Below are 25006 nucleotides of genomic sequence, written 5' to 3'. Positions count from 1 at the left end.
GATCAGTACTGAGTGTAAACAATTGATTAAAAGGCAGATGTTTGATACTTCCAAGTGAATCTTCCACTGGCTGGAGTCTTTTCTTTCCATCTAACAGTAAGAAGACAGAGAATTTTTTGTTTTGTTATTTGCTCTGCAATATTTTGCTTTCAATCCAAAATAGGTAGGCAGGTATGTAAGTAGACAGACAGACACAGACAGCACCAAGAAGTGATTCCTGAAAAAAAAGTCAGTGATTTATCACTTTTAAATTCAATAACTCCTTCAAAATCTCCACCTCCATGCTCCCCTACTTTCTAAGCAAAAGTATTTTCAGTGAGTTATAGTACTGGCTCTAACTTGAAAACCCTTCCTTTACAATAAATATCTTCATCAGAAGATATTCACCTCCAAAATGTGGCCAATAAGCCTGCAAAAAGCAGTGACCGTAATATAATTACACTCCTCCTTATTAAAATGTTCAACCATTTGCTACAGATGCACAGTTCATGGTTATGGAAAAGGGTAATTTGTTTAATAATATATTCACCCAGCTACACATAATGTGATTTAATCAGTACATTATATGCAGGCTTCAAATGTAAAGTAGCTCAAATGATCAAACTGAACGGGGGAGGGGGAAAGATGGAGATTCATCTTCTCCTTTTATAAATCTTTTACCTTTCAGCCACATCTAAAGACATATTCTGAAAACCACCTGCCGTATCAAACAACAGAATAACAGCTCTACGTGGGGTAGACAAAACCAAAGCTATTCCTGAGATTTGACATTGGTTTGTTCATAACTTCCTGCCATTTGAGAATAATATACCAGTAAGTTCTTATTCAGACCTAAAACCTTTCTTTCCTCACATCCCATATTGAGTTTATTGCTCATCCTTCATCCATACCTGCAAAATATAACGATATTCTGATCATTTTTTCACTGCCGCTACCCTAGTCCAAGCCACCATCATTTCTCACTTGGATTATTGTTACAGACTCCAGCTTCATTTTCCTGTTTCTGGCCTTGCCTCTCTTGAGTATATTCCCAGTTCAGAAGCCAAAATGAGGCTATTTAAATGAAAGCCACTTTCTCTGGTTAAAAATTCTCCAGTAGCTCTTCATTCACCAGAGTAAAGACTTACAATAACCTAAAAAGTTGCTTATCATTTTTTCTCAAGTATTTTTCTGATTTGATCCTATTTCACTCTCCCCATCAATCCAGCCTCACTAGCCTTCCCCCAGTTGCACCAACATACCAGACTTCTTTTCCACCTGAGACCTTGTGCAGACCTGGCGTCTACACGGGATGTGCTTCCCTCAGCTAACCGAATGCTTTACTCCCTCATATCTTGGGGGTGTTGATCAAACATCACCTCTTTCATGAGGCCTTCCCTAATGGCCCTATCCAAAACTGCAACCCTCGATCCTTCCTTACTCCACTCGGCTCTAGTTTTCTTCTTAGCACTTGTCCAAAGTAGATACTCTTATCGAATACTTCAATGTTGTATCTCTAGTGTGGAGCCCACTGTCGCTCTCTGAAGCCACTCTGAAGTTCATAAAAACCCCCATCCCAGGGCTCTCAGCTTATTTATCTCAGTTTATTTATCCACTTACCTACCGTTGGAAATCTTGGTTGCATCCAAGTTTCGGCAATTATGAATAAAGCTGCAATAAACATTCTTGTACAGGTTTTTGTATAGCCATTACCCCAACTCCCCACTGCAGGACCACTCTGACCTGCATTTCTACAGGATTAAACCAAAACAAAACAAAACAAAACCTCTTGATGTGTGTTTACTTTAACAAAACCCATCGCCCCAGGAAATAGCCTGGCTCACAAAGTCTTAGGCAGACAAGTCTCACCTCCCACCCTTATCAACATCATAAATCCTATTATTCAGAGAAGTCCTTGACAGAGCTTACAACCAATTAGGTACCTGTGCATGAATTGATCAAGCAGCCCCCGCTCCTTGTGTGCAGAGCGCCTCCCCAATAAAAGACCCTGCACAGCCACCTTCAGGCATCTCTCGTCTGTGTCACCCGCTATAACAAAGTAACTATTCCCTTATTCTTAACCTTCTCCTTGCCTTTTGTACACATTCGCCCCGGTGCATACACAGGCACCTCTCGTCTGGGTCGCCCAATGTTGTCTATAGCAGTGTATCTGTAAAACTTTACTAAACTATTCTCGGTCTCTGGTAAATTCTTTTACCAGCCCGCATCACTGGCCAGCTGCGTTGTATCCCATAACATCTAGCACTTGGTGAAGAGGAACACTTACTGAATTAGTGAGTATGCCAGAGATAGTGAACGCCAGTACCATCAGTGTGCCCTGGAATACAGCTGTTCTCTTGTGCATGATGGCAGTAGTGAGAGAAAAATTGTCCCCAACTTTGAATTATAAATCAAGCATTCTTTTATGCAATATTAATTACCATTGCTCCATAAAAAAAAGTCACTCCCCATCTGGAATCAATGGTTAAAACATTTATTTAGCTTTAGTTCACAGGACTGTAAGTCAGTTGGATATTTCTATTGGTCTGCTTCAGGTTCACCTTGACTAGTCTTGCTCATGGGTCTATGGTCAGCTGGTTGGTTGACTGGGAACTCACTGATCTAAGACAGCTTCAACTGGGATAATGTGGTTCTGTACCACATGATTTCTCATCCTCTAGCAGGCTGACCTAGACTTGCCAGTCACATGGGTCCAAGCAAGAAAGTGAAGCACACACAGCCTCTTGAGGTCTAGGCTAAGAAGTAGCACATCTTCCTTTCTGCCCCCTTCTATTATTCCCCACAATCACCAAGAAGGCTAGATTCAAGGTGAGAAAAACATTCTATCCTTGATGGAGGAGATGCAAAGTCACATTGCAAAGAGCATTTACTTAAGCATTTCAACAATATACTCATGGCCATGAGTCATTAAATCCTGATACCAATATGGAAAGTCCAGGAGATGATCTCTTTGCATACCACCTAATCATGGTATAGTCATTCTTTATTAGTTATTAATTGCATATCTATTTTGTGTACAAGGCTGTACTGTGACCAAGATTAGCTCATAACAGCATACACTCAGAATTTTCTTGTATATTTCATACTCTCTATAGCATCTGTAAGTTTAACCCCTTCTTAAAGTGGCATAATTAACATAAAGCCAACTGTCATGAATATAGAAGGATATTTTGAATGAAACTGGTTATAAACAACTTTAGCAGGAACTCTGCAGAATCTGAGATGAAGCACATGTTAAAATCATATGAGAGAAACAACGAGATAGCACTTCGCAACTGTCAGAATGACCAAAATCTAGAACACTGGCAACATCAAATGCTGGCAGGCATATGGAGCAATAGGAATGCTCATCCTTTGTTGGTGGAAGTGCAAAACTTTGGATGACAGTTTAGCAATTTTTCACAAAACCGAACATATTCTTACCATATGATCTAGCAATTGTACTCCTTGGTATTTATGCAAAGGAGTTAAAACTGTAATGCCCACACAAAAACCTGTACAAGATTGCTTATTGAAGCTTTATTTATAATTGCCAAAACTTGGATGCAACCAGGATTTCCATTGGTAGGTGAATGGATAAATAAACCATGGTACATCCACAGTTAGTATCCAATAACAATATTACTCAGCACTAAAAAGAAATGAGCTGTCAATCCATGAATAGACATGGAGGAATTTAAATGCGTATTACAAAGTGAAAGAAGCCAATCTGAAAAGGCTGCATGCTGTATGATTCCAACTACATGACATTCAGGAAAAAGCAAATCAATGGAGATAGTAAAAAGTCAGTGGTTGCCAGGGGTAGGCAGGAAGAGATAAATAGGCAGAGCACAGAGGATTTTTAGGGCAGCTGAAAGACTCTGTATGATACTATACTAATGGAAAAATATCATTATACATTTGTCTAAATCCATAGGCTATACAACATCCAAGCGTGAATCCAAGGTAAACTATGGACTTTGAGGGATTATGATGTGTCAGTGTAGGTTCATCCTTGATAAAAAATGTACCATTCTGGTGAGTGATGTTGATATGGGGGAGGCTATGCATCTCTGTGCTTCCCCCTCAATTTTGTTGAAAACTAAAACTACTCTGAAAAATTAAGTCCTAAAATATTATATTAGAGAAACAAGTACTTTTTGATGATTATACACCAATGTTTTAATGAGAACAGTGATCTTGGAAAACAGATGTAATCTGTTACTCTTTCCAGAGGAAACAGTCAGATGCAAACACAAATACGCAAACATATGCATTCATTCTGTCTTTGAATGCATTTAAGCATACGTACTTTTTATTGCTTTTTCCTGCTAGTTTCTCTCTTTCAATTACCTGTATTTTTCATTTTTGTTTTTCTTTTCTCTGAGGTAACCCACAATTCTTTTTGTTTTTTAGTTTTTCCTACCTTGACATCATACTGCTCTTTGCATTCTGTCAGATTCCCTAACTGGCTTGGAAGTTTGAGTTTAAGAAAAAAGCAGAATTTTCTCATATTTTACAGATATTTAAAGTCTCCTGTGCTCAAAATACAAACCCAAATGATGAAACCCCACAAGTTGGGTGGAATTTTGAGTTCTGTGCATAAATGTTAACAGAAAATCCCCTAGCATGTAAGGGGAGAGAAATAGACTCAACACGATTTCTGAAATATCTTTCCCTGAACTCTAAGGTGTTCATTTGTGTTGATTTAGTCACGGATATGGACTAGGATAAAGATTCTGATCTTAAGGTTACCCCTTTGAGAATAAATCTATTTTCACCCCAAATAATGCATAAGTAGCATTTTGAGTATGAACAGTTCTAGAATTTGATTTGAATGCAAATTAAAACGGGGCTATAGTATAAACAATGCGTGCTGACAAAACACACATAAATTCTGCCCAAATGTAATGGGCAAAAATTCATACGTGGCAATACGGTAGCACTTGCAGAAACCAGGAGTACTGGCCTTAGGAACAGAGGGTCCCGGATGGAAACAGTTGTTCTGCAAATTATTTAACCTCATGTTCAGAGAAAGACTTGGCTGAATTTGCCTTTATGGGCCTGAAACCTTCTGAATATACATATACATTTAATGCAATTTCCTTCTCTTTGGGAAATGGTGACTATTTATGTTATTTCTCTGGTAAGTTCCCCTAAGATCTGCGGTAATCTTCCTCAGAAAAATGAAATCCATATCACTATAATGACTATAACATGAAGAGCTTGAAAAGCATTTGTTTAAATCATTGCTCAAAAATTGTGGAGCAGCTTGCCACCTATTGTTGCCACTGAAAAAGAGAGGGCTGACCCATTACAGCCCCTCACAAGAGGTAATGGACTTTGTGTGGACATCGTAATTGCAATAATGGCTGCCTCAGAGGGGTGAGGAAATGGATCAGAATACGTCCACCCTTTGAAGTAGCTTCTCATGCGTGATTAAAAGCCCCTGGGCAGATCTCTGAAAAACATTTGCTTGAATGCATAAAAATTAAATAAATCTCAAAAGCAAAAAACTAAAGAAGAAAGTGTTGTTATATTCCAATGTTGTTTAATAGTGTTTTTAAATATATGTATGTATATGCATGACTGGGACATTGTGCTGTGCACCAGAAATGGACACATGGTAACTGTACTTCAATTTTAAAAAATAGTGTTTTTAGTAATGAATAAAGGGGCTGGTCTCCCAGTCTTTTGTATTTCTTACATTTTCTCACTGCTTATGAGAATTACATTAAGTGTTTCCTATGACTACATCACATAATATTCTAAAAAGAGTAGCAATTAGTTATAACTTGGAACCATTCCCTATCACCCTGGAACAGTTCAATTTGATGTCTTTTGGTCACAATACCAAAAGTCAGGGGCCAGAGCCACTTCGAAGTTTCACCTCAGACCCATTCCAGCTCAATACTACCTCGGGTCTAGCTCGATGCCTAAGTTATACCAGGAAGAGCCATCTCAGGAATCCCAACCTCAGTGGAAAGTAGGACGGGGGGAGTTATTAGCTGTATTTCCTCATGCTAAATTAAATTCTGGCTATCCCATTTCTAGGCCCTAGCTCTTTTATTAGTGCTTCATTGGGCAATGATTACTAGTAGGTGAAGTCCTTATGCCTAAGAAGCAGAAACCCATCTTCTGTTCTTATTAATGTATATTGTATTCTGCTTTATGCATATGAATAAACATACCAGGCCTGTGCTCTCTTTTTGGACTCAGGGGGCCTCTCACCCCTCCTGGCCCCTTGTGCCTGAGAGTTTGAAATATTCCAGAATTTGTTTATCCCAATTTCCCCACCACGACCCATGTGGTTTTCCACTTTGTTTTCCACGCTCCTGGCCAGAGCATACAATTTCCAAGATTTAGACACAAGAGGAATTAGCAGGCTCTACTGAGGCTTCGCTTTCATCTCATTACTTCAACTCAACCTGCTTTACATCAGAATACTAACTCGGATATTAACAAAAGACTACTTAACTCATCCTCATGCTGCTGTTTCATGTGTACTTAGTATGGGATCATTCTTGTGGGGAGAGATGGCGGGTTATGTTTTGTGTATTCCTATATCTTTGCCCATGACATCATTAAATACAATCAAAACTTCAGGAAGCTGAATTAAAGACAACAGGAAGGGAGTGGCTCGATATCTGAATACCCAGGCAGACCACAAAGGAGCAGCTCTTATGTTTCTATCTGAAACTTTCTCTAGCCTCCCAAAGTTCTGTTTGCTGGATGACACTATTTCCAGAATTAGGATAGACTCTTCCACTCCTCTCCAGAAGTCTATCGTGTATGAAACCAATGTCTGGGAAAGTAGAATTTTTCTTATTCTAGCCAAGAAAATATAAAAAAATCTAGCAAAGTAAAAGAGAATGAGGGGAAGTAAATGCATATTCACCAGTAATAAGTCTATTACATACATCTGGTTTAACATACCAGTAACTCACAAACACAAAGGGAACTGGCTGGCAATTTGGGGATTGTTGCCCTTGAAAACCTACCCCTTGTTTTTCCTCCCATTAATCTACTTTCTCAGTTAAAGAGAAAAGTCATTTGATCAAGATTTCAGAGTGATGATTCAAGGCAGTCTGAAAATAGAATTCTCCATTTACAACCCTCAACCAACTGAACTGTATCTGCTTCACTGGCCTTGCCTTCTTCTTCCTCGTGGTTTTCCTTTCCCTTGTCTTCTACTGCTTACATTTTTCTTCTTCTTCTTTCCTTTCTCCCTCCTCCTTTCCCTTCTGTCTCTCTTCCCTTTCTAAACTATTTTCTTTCCTTTTCTTCTTTATTCACTCACTCTTCCCTGTCTTCTTCCATCTTCTTTATTTTCCTTCATGTATGTCCTGCCTTCTTTCTTTCTTTTCTTTTTCTTTCTCCTATTTCTCCTCCTTCTGCTTTATTTCTCTAGAAAAATCACTCATTTTTCTCTTGCTGATCCGATACTTTAGTCCTGTCTGAAAAGTAATGTAAACATCTGTTTAAAAAAAAAATGCATGCATGTAAATCAGGAAACTGTCAACAAAATGAAAAGACCACCTACTGAATTGGAGAAGGTATTTGCAAATGATATTAAAAAATCTGATAAGGGGTTATTATTCAAAATATACAAAGAACTCACACAACAAAACATTAAAATAAATAAATAAATAAATAAATGGTAGAGGATCTGAACAGACATTTTTCCAAAGAAGACATACAGATGGCCAACAGGCACATGAAAAGATTTTCAACGTTGCAAATCAGCAGAGAAATGCAAATCAAAACCACAATGAGATATCATCTCACCCTGTCAGAATGGCTATCATCAAAAATACCACAAATAACAAATGTTGGTGAGGATGTGGAGGAAAGGGCACACTTGTACACTGCTTGTAGGAATACAAATTAGTTCAGCCACTATGGAAAAACAGTATGCAGATTCCTTAAAGAACAAAAAATATAATACAATATAATCTAGCAATCCCCCCCCAGGATATATATCCCAAGAAAATCAAAACACTAATTCGAAAAGATACATGCATCCCAATGTTCATAGCAGCATTATTTACAATCGCCAATATGTGGAAGCAACCTAAGTGTCTGTCGACAGATGAATGGATAAAGAAATCGTGGTATGTGTGTGTGTATATATATACACAGTGTAATAATATTCAGCCATAAAAAAGAATGGAATTGTATTATTTGCAACAACATGGATGGACCTGGAGGTTATCATGCTTAATGAAATAAATCAGACAGAGAAAGACAATACTGTATATTACTTATGTGTGGACTCTAGAAAATAAAACAAATGAATGAATATAACAAAATGGAAACAGACTCACAGATACAGAGAACGAATTAGTGGTTAACCAGTAGGAAGAGAGAAGGGAAGAGCATGATAGGGGTAGGGGATTAAGAGTTACAAACTACTATGGATGAAATAAATAAGCTACAAGGATCTATTGTACAGTGCAGAGAATATAGCCAATATTATATAATATTTTAAAATGGAGTATAATCTATAAAAATTTTAAATCACTTTGTTGTATACTTGAAACTAATATTGTAAGTCAGCTATACCTCCATTAAAAAGCAAAAGATAAAACATTAATATTTCAGTGTAAAATCTGAGATAATTTCCTAAAGATCCAAACCTATGTATATTTTTAAAGAAGAAAAAAACCTGGAAAAACAAGTTACCAAATAGTCAATAATGTGATGCCCTGTGTGCTAAGAAGTCAACCTTTGTTTTTCATTTTCTATGTAATAATAACAGCCAGGATTGGTTTAAGTATTGCCAGTTATGAGTGCAAGTTCAGGTAATTTGTTTAGGTATAGATTCCACTGATGAAACTGTTGCCTCCAAATTTAACTAAATATGTATTATTTATTTTCATAAAAATTTCAAAAAAATTAACTGAAGCGAAAAGAAAATCATGACAGCTTCAGAATCTCAAATTTACCATGTGAGTTGGTGACTCGAAATGGTTCTGACAATTTTATGTTATGTACTTCATCACCTGGTAACCAGTCCCTATACAGCTAACAGTAACCCAAGTTCTACCAGAACACTTAACAATCATCACTGTTTTTCTGTGAGGTGTCTGGCCCTTTTGTTTGGATTATATTATCAAACACTTACACTTACAAAAATATAATAAGAAAAGAACACGGAAGGAGTAAAGGAAGAATTTGTAGGTAAACAGCTCTTAACTACTTCTCTGTCTCTGCCACATTTTAAGTGCAGGGAAGTGTTTCTGGGATGAGTGTATGTAAGTCCCAAAGAGGAAAGACCTATTTGTGAATTCCAGACACAGCTGTATCTGCCATTTATGCCAGAGTAAACTCCTACTTAACTTTACCTAGCAGCTGAGACAAGTGACAAGACATAGATGTTCCAGTTGTAAATATAGCTATGAAAGCACATCATAATCTTATGAGTCACAAACAGCTACAACTGACAGTGTAAATCAGTTGAAAGACATCTTAATGATCATTTTTCTTATATTCTTCCTTTTCACTCTTTCCTTCTGTCTCTGTATGTCTTTGCCTTTCCTGCCCATCAGTTTCATCTCTTTTTCCTTTTTTCTCCTATTCTTTATCATTTCAACACTCTCTCCTCTCTTTAAAGTGCCTACCTTAAGTTGAAAGTTAAGTAAATTAACAAAGTAGATTGTTTTATTTTCTAAACTTGAAAGCTAAAAGACTGCAAAAATCTAGAAATTATTCTCTATCACTAGTCTCCCTTTACTTACCCATGTGAGGAGCTAGAAGTACAAACCTGCCAAACATTATATTAACATGCAAAGTATTAGTATATTTCCCTATGGGTATGTTCCTTAGCTGATTTTTTTCCTTCCAGTGGATCTGTTGCCTTCAATGGATCTTTTTTTTTTCCTTTTCTCCTCAGAGGTATACAATACAAATAACCACTTTTATGCAGGTGTCTAAAGTACAACTAAAAGGCACTGTCTTGTTCTATCTCTAGGATTTGAAGAGCGCCCCTGTGCAATACACTGTCATTGATTTTTAGCTGAAAAACTTTATGAAGCTAGTTTCTTATGTTATCAGTCCCAGTTCATGAGACTATAAAAAATTTCTGTTCACAATTTCCTGACTCTCATATTTTTAGAAACAAAAGTCTTTAAACAGCCCTATCCTGATATGGTTATATTAGCATTATATTTAATTACATGAATTTATTAGAAATTCAATATTAATTGTAAAATCTAGTTAATTATTGGAATTTTAAATGAATGGTAATATGAATACAATGATTAAAATTTAATATGAATGATAATTTTAATATGAAATTTAATATGAATAAAATTATTTGAGATTTCAATAAATTTGTATCTTGATGCAGTATTTATATTTTCCCATCAAATTTTTAAAACGTATTTCTTACTGGAATTCCCATCCTTTGACCATGTTTTCGTCATGACAGCTGATAGTATTAAACAGTAGAACACATACTATATTCTAGGTAACCTGTTAAGGAACTTACATTCATTTTATCTAATACCCATAGCAATTTTCTGACATTGATAGTATTAATTCCACTTTCAGCTGAAAAATCTGAGCCTCTGTAATAGTAAGCAACTTGATAAATTCACAGACTCTTAATTAGAATCTGATTCTGTCTGATTCAAAACTGTTTTCTTCTTTGCCGTCCTGATTTTGCATCTTGTAGCAACTTGATTATGACTGTTTTACTATTCTTAAATCATTCGCTGAAAAGTAAAATCAAATTGCTGCAATTATTTTAAACTTGTAGTTTTCATCCAGAGGCAATTTTGTTTCTAAGAGTACATTTGACAAATTTGTTTAGGACAGTTGGTTGTCACAGTTAGCTGGGGCTGGGAAAGAGGCTGCTAGTATCTAGTGGGCAGAGTACATGGATGTTGCTAAAGATCCTACAATTCATAGAGCAGCACCCCCCCTCCCCCCAACAAAGAATTGCCTGGTCCACGTTGGTAATAGAACCACTGTTGAAAAGTCTTGTCTTTGGGTTTTGTTAAATGTCGTCATACCTCCTTCTTCCTAATTAAGAACTCCCTGACTCCCCCTCGATACCACAGTATATTCAAAATACAGATTATACTAGAGAGAAAGTTTTAAGAAACAGGAGTCAAAAGGACTGAAAAAAAAAATCAAGCTTGGACTATTGATTCTTCCAAGGATATATATTAATAAATCAGTAATCTTATTTTTCACCTTGGCTTCTCAGAGACACCTCTAGTATGATAATCTATGTTATCTTTCATAAATTGTATTAATTAACTTCATGGAATTTTTGTGGGTGAAATATATTCCCCTTTCCTAGTATTCCTTATACTGTCTGATATATAAAATAGGATTTCTTGTCATAAAGCTTTATAAATGTCTTTAGTCATTGACAATTCCAGAATGAACCCAGTATAAAAAGTCATTCAAATGGCCCATAAATGTTGAATAGTTTCTTGAGGGGAAGAAAAACACAAAAAAATTAAGAACTTTGGGTTCAATTTCTTCAATATTCAGCCTCCTGGAATTTCCTGAACGTAGCCAGGAATTCCCTTTCAGCTCTACCTCAGTTAAATTGAGAGTTTTCCTTTCCATTGGTGCAATTTCTTAAGCATTGTTGCATTTGATCTGTGACTCCTTTATATCCTGTCATCCAAAAGGCAATGTCCAGGAAGTAGCATGTGACTTTCTAGCCTAATGCACAAGAGGCCCTTAAATCACAAGAAAGCAGAGGTGGTGTGATCTTCTCTGGGAATAGTCAAGGAAGGGCAGAATCACAATCCTCCTTTTGGTCATTGCCACTTTGTTTTTCTCCTCTTTTTCACTTTTTCTGTCTTGACCATTCACTGTGAGTTCATTCTCTGATAAACTCTCTGTTTAGTTTTCCAATATTCTTATATGTACATCACATCTCTGTTCTATAGTCTTGATACACTGCAGTAACACAGGTTTATATCATGGATCTAATGAATGAAATCCTTTGTCTGGGGATTAACACCAAGACCATTTTCACAGGGAAGCCATAAAGAAAAATATTCAGATGCACAGTTTATTACCAAAAGGAAGATCACAGAACTTTATCCCTGAAATTCATGCAAAATTAGTATATTAAAAGACTGTTCATAGCAGCACTATTTATAATAGCCAAGACATGGAAACAGCCTAAATGTCCATCAACAGATGACTGGATAAAGAAGACGCAGTATATTTATACAATGGAATACTATTCAGCCATAGAAACTGACAACATAATGCCATTTGCAGCAATATGGATGTTTCTGGAGAATGTCATTCTAAGAAGTAAGCCAGAAAGAGAAAGAAAAGTACCATATGAGATCACTCATATGTGGAATCTAAAAAAAAAAAAAAAAAAAAAAAGAATATAAATACAAAACAGAAACAGACTCATAGACATAGAATACAAACTTGTGGTTGCCAAGGGGGAGGGGGTGGGAAGGGACAGACTGGGAGTTCGAAGTTTGTAGATACTGACAGGCATATGTAGACTAGATAAACAAGATTATACAGTATAGCACAGGGAAATATATACAAGATCTTGTGGTAGCTCACAGTGAAAAAGAATGTGAAAATGAATATATGTATGTCCATGAATAACTGAAAAATTGTGCTCTACACTGGAAATTGACACAACCTTGTAAAATAACTATAACTCAATTAAAAAATGTTAAAAAAGAAAAAGACTGTTCCACCTGTAATCACAGCATAACACAATCAAAAATGAGTTGTGCTGATATTGCTGAATGAGTTTGAAGAGCTATACAAATAGGATTTCAGGACCTGATTTCCTAGCATTTTACATCAACTCTTCAACACAGATGCCAAGTATAGAACTAATAGCATAAGTGCTTCTGATTATTCCAGTAGAAAATTAATGCAGTATTTAACCAACTACATTTATTTGTTGGATCATTAAAATCATGATGTATAGTGCAATTTTAAACTGGTTTTATTTCCAAGAAATGTAATAAAAAAGGATTTTAAGAAAATAACTTTGATTAAAACAATTTCAAACCTTACTTGACTAATGCAGTTTTTATCTTTTAAATAAGTCAATGTTTATTATCAATCAGTAAAGAAATATAGATTAAAGTCATACAACTTACAAGGCAATTAATTTTAACATTTGAAAAAATCCCCTCTGCAAATAGCACTGCCCCTGCTCACACTGTGTCTTTTTCCCACATTCCCAAATTTAAATTTGTATCTGAAATTCTTAACTGTTCTCTTTGTCTCCTCTACTCGCTTGGCTTGAAAGGCCTATACAGGAATACTTCATTTTATTGTGCTTTGCAGACATTTTGTTTTTTCACAGATTGAAGGTTTGTGGCAACTCTGCACCAAGCACGTCTATAGGCACCATTTTTCTGACAGCATTTGCTTACTTGTGTCTCTGTGTCACATTTTGGTAACTCTCCCAATCTTTAAAATTTTTTCATCATTATTATATTTGTTACATTGATCTATGATCAGTGATCTTTGCTGTTACTATTATAAAAAGAATATGACTCGGTGAGGGTTCAGATGATGGTTGGCATTTTTAGCAATAAAGTCTTTTCAAATTAAGGTGTGTACTTTTTTATACACAATGCTATTGCACACTTAATAGACTACAGCATAGTGTAAACATAACTTTTATGTGCACTGGGAAATCAGATAATTCATATGACTCACTTTATTGCCATATTCAGTTTATTGTGAAGGTCTGGAACCATAGGCAGTATCTCTGAGTTATACCTGCATAGATTAGCTTTTCTGAGCGAGTGTCTTCCATACAAAAGGAGGGCATTATCCAAAACAATAAACAATCACAATGGGTTTTTATCAAAATCCTTTGGTAATTTAAGTTGGAAGACTGAGATTTGAATTGATGAGATTTGTGTTACTTAGATGTATTATTATTTGGGAAAATCACCCTCTGAATTTCCAAGGACCTTAGTTTTCTAATTGGTAGGTAACAAATATTTACAAAATTGCTCCTTTTCCTTTAGTTTAAATTTATGGAGAGAAAAAAAATTATCTGACGTAAATTTTTTTCTTCATTGAATTCATGAAAATGTTTTCTTGTTGGTTAATATTTAGTTTATTTAGCCTCGTTTAGTGGCAAATAAAATTGCCAACAGTTTATTCCAGCAACAGTTAAGAGTCAAAATACTTGTTTTTTTCACTTTTTAATTAAATTTTAAAATGTCTCTGTTATACTTCCCTTTTTCACTTCCTCTTTACTTACTGAGACCAACAGCATATGCATATCTAATGACTAACCCGTACCAGTCAGGGGCTGTTGTTAGAAACATTATTGAAGAGATTACCTCAGTACTTATAAATATGGAAATAAACAATAATATAAAAACAATATCAACGTTTCTTGGTAGCCAGATCATATGAAAAAAACCAAAACACTCATTCATTGGGATGTGAATCAATTTTAATGAAAATATTTAGCTGTGATCTATTCAACCCAGCATTCATGACTGAATACTACATACCAGGCAATAATTAAACTAGATACTGAAAATACAGAAATGTGGACAATACATTCTCAATCTTCCAAAGTTTTATAAAACAAAAGAAGTGAAAACTAATAATTACCAATATTCATTGAGTCTTTACTAAGTAGCTTGTATTCTTATAGACAGAGAACTTTCCTAATAAAAAGAATGGGGTACATTTGGCTAACTGTAAACAGTTGGCTGCCACTAAAATAAATGAAATTATCAACTTAATTTGAACAGTCACGAGTCAACACCACTTTAGTAAATAGATGCTGGCACAATGTACTAACACATACTATTATATATGTCTAAACAGACAAAAATGACAGTCGTGTGCACACATTTCCAGTCACTATTTTTAGTACAGATTCTGTTGACATCTCGAGATTGGTCTGTTCTATCAATCGAGGATAAGCTCTTCCTCTTAAGAGCCACAGGTTCTTGGAATAAGGAGACATTTCAGGAATCAGCATTCAACTCACTACTCTCTGTATAGCAAAATGCACCCCCACTGCACTCCCCAATCCCTAACATACCTATGTGTCCACGACCACTAATCTGTTCTCTTAAAATGTTATCATTTTATTAATGTCAAATAATGGATTCACACAGTATGTTGTCTTTTAAGATTGAGTTTTCTTCAGTATAGTGCCCTTCAGATATAAATCATGCGTACATCAATGCTTGTTTTTGTTTTTGTATTGACAGGTAGCATTCCGTGGCATGAATAAACCACAGTCCGTTTCTCCATTAACCTATTGCAGAACATTTTGGTTGTTTCCAGATTTGGGCTATTATGATTAAAGTTGCTATGAACAATAATGTGCAGGTCTTTGAGTGACCACATGTTTTCATTTATCTGTGGTAAACGTTCAGGAGTGTGATTCCTGGGTCTCAGTGTATGTTTAGTATTTATGAAATTATCCAACTTTTTCCAGAGTGGCTGTAACATTTTACATCCCCACCAGAAATGTATAAATAATCCAGTTTCCACATATCCTTGCCAGCATCAGGTATTGTCACAATTTTTAATTTTAGCTATTCTGATAGATAAGCAGTGATACAGTTTCTCTAATGGCTCCTGATGATGAACATCTTTTATGTGTTTATTTTCTATTGGGATAGTTTCTTGGATGAAATGTCTCTTCATGTCTTTTGCCCATTTTTTTAATTGGCGTGGTTTTTTTCCTACTGAATTTTTAGAGTTCTTTATATATTCTTGAGGTATTTGTTAGATATGTGGTTTTAAAATATTGTCTCCTGGTATACAACTTGCCTTTTTATCCTCTTACAGGACCTTTCATGAAGCAAAAGTTCTAAATTTTGGTAAAGCCCAATTTCTCATCATTTTTTTTAATGAATCATGCCTTTAAAATCATTTCAAACCCTGGGTTCCAAATTTTTCCTCCTGTATTTTTTTCTAAAAGTTTTATAGTATAATGTTCTTTATATTTAATTCTATGATCCATTTTGAGTTAATTTTTGTATAAAGTGTGCGGTTTGGGTCAAGGTTCCTTTTATTTTGCCTATGTATGCCCAACTGCATCAACATCTTTAGTTAAAACATGATCAAAGTCCCTTGAGAGAAATCTGGAAACTAGTTGAGAGGCTCCTGTTTTCTAGGAAAGTATAAAATCAGCCACACAGAGGCCAGCAGGGAAATTCAAAATACTATCTCACTATAATTCCTGCCCTTGGCACAACATCATATATGATCAGCAGGAAATCCTCCAGATCCCAGCTTCTCCCCGGGGAAACAAAAAGTTGGACTACGCATTAAATGCTCCCACTTTCCCAGGGGCTGCCCAGAAACCTGGTTTCTGTCTTGCCTGTCTCAGGGCATGGATAGGACCTGGCATACACTAGCTGCCTAGAAACTAGTGAGAACAAAGATGGCAGTTTGGGCTGGCCACAGCCATGGATTATCTCCCTGGCTCACTACAGATCAAGCAGATGAAAAAAATCCCAGTTGCTTTCTTCTCCTTGGGGAGGGAAGAAACTGACTCTGCATATGATGCAGCCTGGCCAAAGGACTGACTTCTGTCTTGACTGTTTTAGAGAACTTCCTGAATCAAGCATACTCTGGCTACCTCGGTGGCCAGTGAGAAGAAAGATGGTTGTTTGAACTGCCAGTTGTCATAGTCCCTCTATCTGGATCAGCACAGAGCAAACTGGTGAAAATTCTCAGCTAGCAGCTGTTCCCTGGGAAGGGTAAGAGTGGGACAAGGTGTTCAGTGACCCAACTTTTCCAGAAGAACTGGCTTCAGTCTCACTCATCTTAGAGTGATGGTGGGAAGTAGCATACATTTGATGCCTGAGGGACACTAAGAACCAAAAGAATGGTTGGACTAGCACAGAGGTTTGAAAGTACCCCCAGACCACTTATCAGCCTGATTAGTGAAGGTCTTCTCCCAGATGAAGCCAGTCTATGAAGACGGGAGGGAGAGATATTTATCTAATGTGCAGATACCAACAAGAAGAGTCAAGGGAAATGAAAACTAGGGAAATACGTCCCAAACAAATGACCCAAATAAATCTGAAACTGACCTTAGTGATAAGGACATAAATAATAAACCTGACAGAGAATTCAAAATAACTGCCATAAAAATACTCAATGAGGTAAGGAGAAAAATCCATAAACAAAGTGAAAATTTCTACAAATTACACACACATACATCCCAAACAGACATGTTGGAGCTGAAGAAAACAACAACTGAGTAGAAAAATTCAAGTGTCAAAAAGACAAAAGGTAACAAGTGTTGGCAAGGATGAGAAGAAAAGGGAACGACTGTGCACTACTGGTGGAAATGTAAAGTGATGCAGCCACTATGGAAAACAACATGGAAGTTCCTCAAAAAGTTAAAAACCTATGTTATCCCACACCTGGGTATTGATCCAAAAGAACTGAAATCACTTGAAGAGCTATTTGCACTTCCACATTCACTGCATTATTATTCACGATGGCCAAGATGTACAATTTAAATGTCCTTTGGTGGATGAATGGATAAAAAAATGTGGTATATACATACATTGAAATTTTATTCAGCCTTAAAAAAAAAAAGAAAGAAATCTGCAGTATGTGACAGTATGAACAAACGTGGAACACATTACGCTAAGTGAAATAACAGTCACCAGAAGGAGAAATACTACAAGATCTCACTTGTATGAGGTATCTAAATAGGCAAACTCATAGAGGTAGAGCAGAAGACTGATTGCCAGGGAATGGAGGAAGGGGAACTGGGGGGCTGCTATTTAATGAGTATAAGGTTTCAGTTATGAAAGATGAGTAAGTACTAGATCCTCTGTATACCCTCATGCCTATATTTAACAATACCACATTGTATACTAAAAGATTTGTTAAAAGGGTAGATTTCACATTAAATGCTATTACTACCAAAAAAAAAAAAAAACCCAAAAAAGGTTCACAGCAGCTTTTTCATAATAGTCAAAAACTTCAAACAACCAAACTGGCCTACAGAGGGTTTATGATTAAACAAATTGTGGTATCCCATACCATGAAATGCTACTTAACAAAAGCAAGAGGAAAAAATTATTCATACATAACAACTTGGATGGATCTCAAGGGCATTATGCTGAAGGACAAAAGTCAATCTCAAAAGGCCAAATATTATATGATGCAATTTATATAATATTTATGAAATGACAAAATTATAGAAATGGAAAACAGATTAGTGGTTCCCGGAGTTAGGGAGAGGAAAGTGGATTTGGATGTAAAAGAAAATAAGGAGAATCTTTGTGGTGATAAAACTGCATATTTTCCTCAATGTCAATTTCCTGGTGGTGATAATATACTACAGTTTTACAAGATTTCACCATTAGGGGAAACTGCATATAAATATTATGCTGAACTCCCTGTTCTATTTCTTACAAGTGTAATTGAACCTACAATTTTCTCCAAAAAGAAGTTCAGTTTGACCATGTGAAATGGGGATTATTCTCCCCTCATGTATTCTTTAAAAGAGGTCGTGTTAATTTTTCTTTATGTATTTGTTGCAATTCTCCAGTGAAATCATCTGGGCCTGCAGATTATCACCTGCAAACCCACCCTGAAAGAACAGCTACAATGAGTTCTCTAAGCAGAAAAGAAATAATAAAATTTCTATCAGTTTTTGTTCTATCTATTCAACAAGCTCTGCTGTTTGGTCCTCCTCCAACATCCAGTCTGGGGTACAAGAGGTGAAATGAAAAAACAAATAATTCACTGCTGTGTCTTTTCTGGAGTTCCAAGATCCTTAGCATGTCTGCCTTAACCTCTCCGCCTTTCAGTATCTTCTTACGTTTTTGTTCTATACGATGTCAAAAATTTTGACACATATTGTCTTTAATGAATAACTCTCAGAAGCACTAGAAATGAATGGATTAGATTAAACAGAAATTCTCTAATTTTATGGTGATTATTTGCATGTATCTCTTCTGTGACCTTAACTTTCTAAAAATACTTTTTGCCTTTATGTTTGTAGTCTTAGCAGTATACCTACAAAAATATTGTTGATGTATGCTTGAAAGAATATATATCATCATTAATGTTTAATATGTCATCTATTATCCTTTAATTCTTTAGCATCCTAAGAATTACCTTCTTGCTGTAATGATAGCAGGAATTTCCAGAAACAAACCCACTTTCTCCTTCATTTCTTGGTAACCTACGATTCAACATCACAATTTCTTCAAATTTGAGTCCTTCCTTCTGAGTTGATAATTTTACTGGCTGTAAATTTAATAATTTAATAATAATAATTTATATAATTATATATAATTATTTAATAATTCACAATATAATTTATATATAATATTAATATATAGTAATATTATTCTAAGTAATAATTTTATAATAATAATACTTTAATAGCTACCATCATTTCCTCATCATCCAAATTCTGTATCTCTAATATCTTCATTTTTATGTTTTTAGGAACACATTTTAATACATCTTTAGAATTGCATATGTTATCTCTTCTACATGCAGTAATCTCTCATCTATATCTAGAAATATAAGCCAGCATTAAGTGTTTTATTTTCTATTAAGACATCTGTAACAATGAAATAAAAAATAAAGCCCTTTTATTATTTCAAATTTTTGGCTAACATGAACTCAATTTTATTTTCTTCTTTCTCTCCAAATTTTAGCAGCTTTTTCTGGCTTCATTGTACTTTTCTGTACTTTTCCTCTTGCCAACAAAAGAGCTGTCTGTGATTCTTAATGGTGTTCTTAAATCAGCTGAAGAATTCCTTTTCTGTGATGCAGTAGGCACACAAATTGCACTGCTAGTAAAGCTGCCATCTCTCCTGCGCCAAGTTGATCTGCTTGCTGACTCTCCAAATCCAGGGATAGGCAAGATGGCAAATTTCTCAACTAGTATGCACATCAACTGTGGCTCCCTTTATTTTGAGAACTGATTGCAATCCGTAACTCTATCTCTGACCTAGCTCAGCCTATAACTACATTTTCACAGTAGCTATTTATGTCTGATCAGTAATTATTGTTCACCAAGCTCATTGGTCTGCAATTATAACATCCAAATGTCTTCCTTCTGACTTTTCTGCCTACTAAGGTTGATGTTTATCAATCTGGTTTGGTCAATGATTAACAATTCTATTTAATTTTATTTATTTATAGCAAATATTTTATAAAATGTTTAATTGTATAGAAATTTAAAAGAATGGTTTAATTAACATTCATATACTTATCATCGAGGTCTTAAATTTATTAATATTTCTAATATTTTCAGTCTAATCTATTTTTCTGAAATATTTTAAATATACTATCAGACCTCATATTACCTCTAGATATTTCATTATATTTTTCTACAATATAACGAAAACAGAATTTAAATTTTCCTACATAAACACATTTCATTATCACGCAAGATAAAATTAATAATAGTTCTTATTGTAATTTAATAAAAATCCCCTCATATTCCCTCCAATTCCCCTGAATTATCACAGACGATTTGCTTTTTATTGTGCTTCTAAAATCACAACTAATCTAAAACAGACCTGCAGTTTTTGTGACAATGATTTGTTGAAAACTAGGTCAGTATTTTCCTATAGAATGTTCTAACTTCTGAATCATGCTGATTGCTTTCTCATGGTGTCATTTCATTTGTTCTTCTATCTTCTGTACCTCCTGTAAATTGGAATGAAATCAGAAGACTTCATTAGTTTCAGGTTAAACGTTTTGGCCAAGAATAGTTAAAAGGTGCTTCTATATAGTTTATGTTGTACTATTAGATACACATAATGGTTGGCCGTTCTACATTGCTTATACTGATGAGCAGGTTTAAGTGGTAGCTGTTTTATTAATAAATATGTACATTTATAATATATAAAATATAAACTTTTATAACTTTTTATTTTTATGCATTTTCAAACTTCAGGCAAGTTGCAAGAACACAACAAATAACACATAAAAGGCTTTAGATTTAGGTAAAAGGTATACCCAGCTTTGCCACTGATTATATTCTATCCCTTTTTGTTTTAGCTTTCTATTTTTTAATAAATGTGTACACACACATATGCACACATATATGTATTTAAAACTTTTATCTGAGCAATTTAAGAGTAAGCTGGAAGATCATACCACTTCACCCCTAAGTAATTTACTGTGTATTTACTAAGAACAGAACAGTCTCCCATTGACACATGACAGGATAAAGAATATGTGATATATATACATACATACATACATAATATATATATAATGGAATACTACTCAGTCATAAAGAAGAATAAAATAATGCCATTTGCATGGATGGACCTGGAGATCATCATTCTAAGTGAAGTAAGCCAGAAGAGAAAGAAAAATACCATATGTTATTGCTTATATATAGAATCTAAAAAAAAAAAAGAACTTATTTACAAAACAGAAACAAACTCACAGACATAGAAAACAAAATGGTTATCAGTGGGTGGGGAGGAATAAATTGGAAGTTTCAGATCTGTAGATACTATTGTATATAAAATAGATAACAATTTAAACTGTATATAGCACAGGAAACTATTTTAAATATCTTATAGTAACCTACAATGAAAAAGAATATGAAAACGAATATATGTATGTACATATATGACTGAAACATTATGCTATACACCAGAAATTGACATGACATTGTAAACTGACTATACTTCAATTAAAAAAAAGAATGCAAATAAGAAAAATGACAAAAAAGAACAGGATATTCTCTTTCATGTTACATAATTATTAAAATTAGTAAATCTAAAATTGAAACAATATTATTAGTATTTATTCCAGATACTATATTCAACATTTGTCAATTGTTTCTAAGACACCTTTGGAAATATATTTTTATTGGTCCAGAATCTAATCAGGTATCAGACATTGCATTTAATTGTGATGCTTTTTATTATCTTTTAGTCTAGAACAGTTTTCTAGTCTAGAACAGTTTTCTAGTCTTTCTTTATGATCTTGGTATTTCTGAAAAGTCCTAGACAGTGATTCTGTAAGTCCCTTAAGCTGAATTTGTCTGTTTTCTCATGACTGTGTAAATATAAGGAAGTCAAATTTACTCCTGAGAATTATAGACTGTTTTAAGGCTACACCGAAATCCATATTAGAAATTACTTGACACACTTTATTTCCTCTTCTCTATTTCATGAAAGATACTGTTAAAAAACAGATTAATCCAGATTTAAACTCAGAGTCCTTCTCAAGACGGCACTTCCTACAACTAGAAGAACTCAAAACAAATGCCTATTTGACATTCCTTTTCTTAGACTCTTTCTTGTCTTCAACGTATAAGATTACTTTTATATGGTTTGCCTATTTCAGCTTATTCTAAAGACACTGAATACACAAGATGCCAAACCCACAAGATAAATAATAGTGCAGTAGGCATTACTTAGATGGCATAATTAACAGAGAATATGTTTCATAGGGTATGAAGAAGCTCTGGAGTCTAATTGAACTGGATTTTTATCCTGGTTGGGATTGTCACTGTGGTAAAATTACTTCTTCATTTTGAATTTCAATATTCTCATTTAAAAGAAATGGCACTGTCTGTCTCATAAGGTTCATGCAAGAAATAGGGATGTTGGATGCGTACCTACACTACTGCAGGCATTAGGCAATTAGGAACTATTATTATTACTTTCCTTACCTGCTGGACTATGCTCCAGGAGTTTCTATTTTGAATCCTATACCAACATTTGCTACCATGATTGAGAAAATACGTTAAAAAAAAAAAACCATATTAGAAAGCACATAGGAAACATCCATGCACAAAGAGCTATGGAGAAAATGCTGTAGGTAATCAGAATGGTGTCATATGGAAAACACTGCTGACCGTACATCTATCCCCAATTCCCTCACTCTCCACAGTCTCTCTGCTAAGCAATGAAGCTGCATGGAGTGCTCAGTGCTGCTTCTAAGTATCTCAAACAACAGTTCTATTTCTCCTTTTATTTTCAACAACTCTGTATTGTTTGTCCCTGTCAAATGAACCCCTCATGATCTGCACCCTCTCAAACCATGCTGATTTCTTAATCTTGAACTGTGCCTAGAAAAAAAAAAACCCTGGTGATTTGTTAATATTCAGGAGCTTTAACTTTGTATCTCCTAATGCTCATTTGTTTTACACCAAGATTACCAAACTTTACTGATCCTAAAATCAATCATGAAATCTCGTATCTGTGAAGGACTGCAATTCACAAAAGTCTTTCATGGATGTTGTGTTACTTGATCCCTCAAAAACGGTTCTCTGAGGTGCCCAAGGCAAAAATTACTCTACACATTTTAATGATAACCTCAGCCCAGGAAATTTCAATGGCTAGTCTATAGTAACACAGCTAATGAGCTGATCAGGACGCAAACTGGTTTCCTCGAACTCCATACTCTTTGCTACTTCTACTATATAGGCTTGTTTGGACTTTAATCATTGCTGTTGGTGTCCCTAAAGTCCTAAAAAGATTTTAGTGTCTGTGATGAAACGAAACCTCTTAGTGAGAGCAGGTTCAAGACAGCCACAACATTGGTGGAAATACAAAGAACATTTAGAATTCCTTTCTCCTAACTCTTCTATCTCTAGCAAGATTACATATTAGATAAATGTTGTAGTTTATCTGAATCAGCTATTTCCTCTATGTCTGAATCTTTGAACTCAGTTCTATGGGTTATCTACCTTCAGCGTAAGATCGTTTGGAGTATAGAAAAGTACTAGTGACAGGAAAGGAACTTACTAGTTAAGACAGAAATTGACTCCAATTTTTTAAGTCAAGTAGTAAATAACATCTCTTACTTATCTTCCCTCATCATCTAAGTTATCGCATTAGGTCCCATGGCTTTAAACACCATTTCTATGATAATAATACACCAAAGTGTATCTTAAGTCCTAAAACTGAACAACTCCAGACTGGTATGGTCAACTGCATACATGACATCTCTAACTGGATATTTAGATGATGTCTCAAAATTAGCACGCATTGAAACCAAGCTTCTGAAATATATCCACCTCCAAAATTATCCTTCGCCCCCCAACATTTGCATACATCTAAATAAGTGTCATTCCATGTTTCCATCTACTGGGACCAAAAATCTTGGAGTCATCTTTAACTCCAGGCTCACAGCCTATATTCAATTTACCAACAAATTCTGCTTATCCTAATATCAAAATACTTAGTTCCCAAGTCCGCTTCTCAACAACACCAACACCTCCCAGGTGCAAACCGTCATCATTATCTCCCACTTGGTTGTAATAATCTCCTAAGATGTCTCCCTACTTCTACCCTTGCCCTACTGTCAGTTCATTTTCAATCCCAAACCAAATTGATACTTTTAAAACAAAAACCTCACCATGCCAATGATATATTCAGAAACCCCCAGGGGTTTGTCCTTTCACTCAGAGTCAAAGCCAGTGTCCTTAAGATGGTCTGGGGGTCTGCATAAGCTGTTCCCATCCCCAGTACTTCTGTGATCGCACCTCCGACAATTTTTATTCTGCTTAATTCTGTTCAGTCCATCAGACATACTAAGCACATTCTTGCTTCAGAACACTTGAACTTGCTGTTGTTTTTTCATGGAGTCTCCATTCCCCAGATGAGCTCAAGATTCACTTTCTAACCTCCACTGAATGTCTGTTCAAATATCTTATCTGTGAAGGCTTTTCTAATTACCCTATTTAAAATGGCTAATCTCACTGCTTCAATTCTCCCTGTTCGTATTTTCTAATTCTACTTACCTCCACAGCACTTTCAGTGGCCCACAAACAATCTATTTTCCTTATGTGTTGACCTGTGGTCTGTTTCCACCAGCAGAATTTAAGCCCCACGAGGGAAGAATGTTTGTTCACATTGCATTCCCAGCAACTAGAACACTTTCCAGCACACAGCAGGCACTCAATAAATGTGGTTGAATAAGTTAATACAGTATCATTCCTTTCATTATGCATTTTACCAGTGAGTAAACCAACCAGAGATAGTAGGTAAACTATTCAAGGAGGTACAGGACAGTGACAGTGACAGTGGCAAGGTGTACAAAGAAGAAAGGA

The 25006-nt window shown here is 35.3% G+C and overlaps 1 long non-coding RNA gene across 1 annotated transcript in view; it reads right to left on the bottom strand.

Moving 5' to 3' along the window:
• Positions 1–14411: 14411 nt before the first annotated feature.
• Positions 14412–25006, bottom strand: part of LOC123613812 (uncharacterized) — a 29243-nt gene continuing 18648 nt past the window's right edge. The window contains exon 4 of the long non-coding RNA XR_006721252.2: positions 14412–20631. This is a non-coding gene — a long non-coding RNA (uncharacterized LOC123613812). The remainder of the gene's footprint in view (positions 20632–25006) is intronic.

This window comes from Camelus bactrianus, chromosome 10 (assembly GCF_048773025.1).
Source record: "Camelus bactrianus isolate YW-2024 breed Bactrian camel chromosome 10, ASM4877302v1, whole genome shotgun sequence".
NCBI classification, from domain to species: Eukaryota; Metazoa; Chordata; class Mammalia; order Artiodactyla; family Camelidae; genus Camelus; species Camelus bactrianus.
Note: the sequence above shows the minus strand (reverse complement) of the source record. Positions and strands in the feature narration are given on the sequence as shown.